General features: G+C 38.3%; 1 long non-coding RNA gene across 1 annotated transcript; it reads right to left on the bottom strand.

Annotated features, from left to right (window-relative positions):
• Positions 1-917: 917 nt before the first annotated feature.
• Positions 918-3,405, bottom strand: LOC139196384 (uncharacterized). The gene is made up of 5 exons (XR_011581222.1): positions 3,199-3,405; positions 2,956-3,115; positions 2,782-2,850; positions 2,025-2,083; positions 918-1,035 (listed from the first exon to the last, which is right to left on the bottom strand). It is a non-coding gene; the product is annotated as an uncharacterized lncRNA (long non-coding RNA).
• Between the last annotated feature and the right edge of the window lie 1,945 nt (positions 3,406-5,350).

The following is a 5,350-nucleotide window of genomic DNA, read 5'->3' as shown; positions in this document are numbered from 1 at the left end:
CTTTTATTCTGACCAGCGACATTAAAACCTCAGCTGGAAAAATTAACTCTAGCTTCACTTCTTTCGAAGCTCTGAATCTTTCTATATCCTTGATATGACGAATCATTAACTTTATCGTCTTCTTTTAATTCCCATTCTTTTCTTATTCTTCTTTATTCTCGTTGCTCATGTTCTCAGAGTCCTCAAGGCTCAACAACATCTTGTATACTCCTGGTAAGAAGTACAATGGATAGTGGTCACCCAAAATACCACTTCCCTTTTTGCCACCCAGCTTAAAACAACATAACACCTCCACCAAATTAACAACAATATCTGGATGGAACGAGGCAAGTCTGAAAACTTTCTATAATATCCCTCGATCATCACCTTCCTTGTCTCATATTTGTAAACTCTTGTTTACTACCATCGATAAATGCCGGAGGGATAAACTTTTCCTTAAAAAATTTTAAATCGGCTGATTCCTCTGGTGACAACAATTAACATTCCTGTTTCCACCAGGATGCAAATTCATACCCAAAACCAGGTAGTCGTCTCGACCCACCTGTCAGAAGGAAATTTCCTTTGACTTGCATAACCTGAAACATCTTTTCCAAATGGTTAAACCGTTACTTCGCTCCCTCAGGTTCATCATTTCATAAGGTGATTCAAATTCAACTCATAACCCGTCTTAAAATGTCCATTTTGATAATATACCGAATCACCATAATAATAGTTTCCCCCAACCCGCTAAATCGGGGAGACTAAGTTCCTCTAACTACGTGGTTTGCTACGAGGCGGTGTAGTTCTGACAGAATTCACTAGAACTTCTCAAAATGTCCAAGATTGCAACCATGCTCTGATACCAACTGACACACCCCGTCCCGAAGGAGGGCATGCTGGCCGTCACGTGAGAGTGACGTAACCATTTGCACAGTACGGAAGCTTTAATTATACAATTTATAAGTTGATACACCCGAAGGTGAGTCCTAATTTTGTCCAATCTGTCAGAACACCGTCGAATTCCTCGTAGTCACCACACCTTTGTGATTCCTGAACCTGGAGGGGCGCAAAACCAAAATTGAGTGGGTCAGTAAAACAATTCTTTTCCAAATCCAAACATTTCTCAAAACGTTGTAACCCCTCTCCGTAAAACCTGTATACTTTCCCAGAAATGTAAAATATAAATATACATATATATTCTCAAAACTTCATTTTTACTATCTCAACATTATCTCTTTATCAATCATGCCATGCCATGTCATCTCAACATTTCTCATATTAATTATGCCATGCCACATCATCTCAACAGTAATAAGGTATGAATGCATCAACATAATCATATCAGGTGCAAGAAAGTAATCAACCGTAGGCCCTCTAATAGCCCTATACGGTTGAACCTAGAGCTCAAAATCTATCATTATCACTCTACCGGAGTCACCTCTGTGACCCGTCCGGCCTTCTGCACGCAAGTTACGCTCTAGTGCTTCTCATAAATCATCTGTGCACATAATCTAAGGTCACCCACCAGTCGGAATCTCACTAACACTCTCGCGACTGGTCTGTCGTACCCACTCCGCGTGGACTGTACGACTAGCATCTACTTGGATCCAAGGCGAGCGTGCGATGCGGTGAATACTATAAGCACTAAACCATGGTGCAGGATTTGAGCTCAATATATATCATCATCATCATAACAGTAATTAAATACTCATCTGTGCGTCCACCGCACCATTTCATACATATGCATCATAAATCAATTCTTACATGTGCGTCCACCGCACCAATTCATACATATGCATCATAAATCAATTCTTACCTGTGCGTCCACCGCACCAATTCATACATATGCATCATATATTAATTCATGCATGGCATTTCAACTCACATTTCTATATACTTTTCATATCAATTCTATGCATGGTATTTCACTTCCCGTTTTTCCACATAACTCATATGCATTTCATTTTAAACATATTTTCATTTCAATTCAATTTCTGGGAAACGTCAAGTATATATATATACGGAAAACAAAACTGCCCACTCACCTGGAGTTCGTCCAACAACTCCCTAGCACCACACATCAAGGCGTCATGACGATCGCCGCCTAGAATAGTAATCAAATCCAGGCTCAGAATTCATATCGATAGAATACATAACTTATATAAAATACGTCACTACGTTGATCGATCCGGAAGATCTGCCACTCAGATTTTAAATCCATAACTTCCAGAGGTCCACATTATACCTCTAGGACAACATCCTAAAATTTCATTACCATCCAACGGTCGGATCTCCGTCAATTTCCAAAACTAAGTGACGGTTAACATTTTATATTATGGACTTACAATTCCAATTCCGGAAGATCCGTAACTCGGATTCCCAATCCGTAAGTTCCAATAATCCTCAAATATTACGTACTATAACGTATCAAAGTTTGGTGATGATCCAACGGTCGGATCATCAATTCACATTTTCACCTAAATGTGAAAACTATAAAACGTTATTTGAACACCTAACCAACAATCTTCAATAACTTTCTCATACGGTGTTCAATTTAGGTATATGAATATACCACAGTGATCTACTCGACGTCACGGACGTCGACATATTTTTAAAATAATTTTATTTTTATTTTTTATTTTTACTGTAGCACCTTCTTCTTCCTTGGGTCGCCGGACTGGTTTTTCCGGCGGCCGTTTTCTGAACAGTTTTTCAAATTGCCATAACTTTGTCATTTCTCAACGAAATCAAGTGATTCAAAAACGAAAGTTGTAGCCCTTGAAGAGACAAAGATAATGGTACCTTGCACAACACCTAGTTCGCCGTGGTTTGGCCGGAAACTGTCTCGAAAGCCTCGGAGGTCGCCGGAAACTGGGTATTTTTCAAATGAGTATAACTTCTTCAATACTCAACGAAATTGAGTGAAACAAAAAGGAAAATTGTAGTACTTGACGAGACGAAGAGATTGATACCTACTTCGACTCCTAAATCGCCGGGGATTCGCCGGAAAACGCCTCGAAAGCTCCGGCCAAATTTTGAACTTGTCGATCTCCGTGTTCTTACGTCCAAAAACTTCCAACGAAGCACTCCGAGCTTCCTTGGGACCTCACTAAGCTCACTATGAGCTTGGATTGTCCTAAAAATCAACCAATTCAAAGCTCATGAACAGTACACTTTCATGGGGAGTTTAGAATCTAGGTTTTCCGAAGTAAAACTTACCTGAAATGGATACCAACGTGATCGTGAAGTCCTCAGGATTCCAATGGTGGTCTCAAACTTGACGTTGGTATAGATTTAGGGTGGTTTTGGTGGTGGTCCGTGTGAGTTCGAAGGAGAGAGACAGAGAGAGTGAGAAATCGTGAAGGAGGAGAGAGAAAGACAGTGAACGGGAAATGAGGAGGGTTTTGAGGGATGTGGGGATCCCACGTGGTCCTTATTCCAATCTCCAAACACCAAACTTTAACATTTTAACCTAAAAATCTAAGTTCCATCCTTATTAAATTCCATTTTATTTTCAAACTTAGGAACCTAGATAATTAGCAACCTGAGCTTCACAAATTTAGTATTTCTTAAGGGCAATTTCGTTCATTCACAGCCACGAATATAATAATTTGGAACGGGCTGTGACAATAAGGACAAAATAAAGGGTAAAATGAATAGTACCATGATTGACTTTTTATTGTAAAAATATGGTTTTTCATTAAAGTGAACAGTACTGGGAGCTTTTCATTAAAGTTCCATATAGAAAAATGTACCACATAGGCGGGCTCTTGAAAATGGCTGTAGAGCGACGCCCACTAGTCCGGCCGATCCTCCAACTCCAGCGGGCAACCCTCCTCTAAAGTGACCTCTGGATCATCAAACAACTCATAATGTTTGTGGAGGTCGCTCTTCCACTACTTGTACCACTCGTAAACAACTTGTCCAGGTAGTTGTCAATCGACTCGTTTATGTTGTCAAAATTGTAGTTTGTCTACAATTTACCAAGTATTAAATTAAAATATAAAAAAAACCAAAATTAAAATTGAAGTCAAAGTTGAAAAAGGAAAAAGAGTAATATAAAAAATATAAACTTGACATATAATTGAATAAACCAAAGTTAGGAACTTATCAATTAACAGTTGCGAACCAGGTTCTTCGTCTTCGCTAGGATCTTACGCCACGATTTCCATAACATAGGGCACTCAGTCCTAACAACATGTCCCACGTCGTGGTCCAATGCACTATGTTACGCCGTTGTAGGTGTAGCCCGATGCCTCTCGTCGTATCCTATCATGATACGATCATTTGTCACTGATGCGAAATATATAAGCACACAAATTAAACCCTCTTTTATCAATTGTAGCAAAGTATGTAAGTAGGGATCGTTCTAGGCGGGGGATTAGGAGGGATTGCTAAATCACTGGAAAACTGACTCAAAAATGTAAAAACAAAGTTTAAAACACTAAACTAGACTCAAAGAATGCAAAACTAAACTCTAAAACACTAAAACAAACCAAAAGACTCAAAACAGCCCAAAAACACTCCAAACTGCCTTAAAAACACAATCTAGGCAGTTTTGAACACAAAACACACATTTGGACGAAAATAGGTTATAACTTGACTCAAGACACTTAAAAACACAAATTAAATTGATTTCTAACTAAGATGACTCAACAAAATAAGGGGGATTTGGTTTTGACGAAATTAAAAACAAAACAGAAACTTTGTAACTTGAACAGATTTTAAAACGAATTTGATAAAAGTGAATGGATGGAAAGCTAGCTAAGGGGTTCTTCTCCACACATGTCACACTTGCATACAAAACGATTTCCAATTGCTTCTCAATAAACCATGAATTCCCAACGACCCAAATTAACCGTGAATTGCACTAATTAACCCTCAGATTTTCCTAAAGTTATCGAATTGGATGAATTGCATACGACAACCCAAAGCATTCCTCACAAGTTCCCTGCATGAATTGCATAACAAAGATACAAGCAAAGATCATTAAGTTCTATGAAAATCATAAGCATTGGCGAGGCACTTGTTACTATGAATTGCATGAAACTTATGCCAAGAATTTACTTAACACAATTGTGATCAACAACCTTTACTACATTTGAATATAAGTTCGTAACGATTAGGTGAAATTTCCTTATATCCTAGCATCAAACTTATGCATGAAAATTAAGCGTGCACTCTCAACCAACACACACAAATCAATTTTAATTCATAAAGATAAGTAAATTGAATTCACAACTTATGAAACGCAATTAGAAGTAATCAAATCATATAGCAAGCATAAACATGGTTTCGAATCCCCCCTAGCCAATGGGGGTTTAGTTCCTCATACGCACAAAGCAAAGACAAATAAATTTAAACATTGAAA

Source organism: Malus domestica, chromosome 05 (genome assembly GCF_042453785.1).
Source record: "Malus domestica chromosome 05, GDT2T_hap1".
In the NCBI taxonomy this organism is placed as follows: domain Eukaryota; kingdom Viridiplantae; phylum Streptophyta; class Magnoliopsida; order Rosales; family Rosaceae; genus Malus; species Malus domestica.
This window is presented reverse-complemented; position numbering and strand designations above follow the sequence as displayed.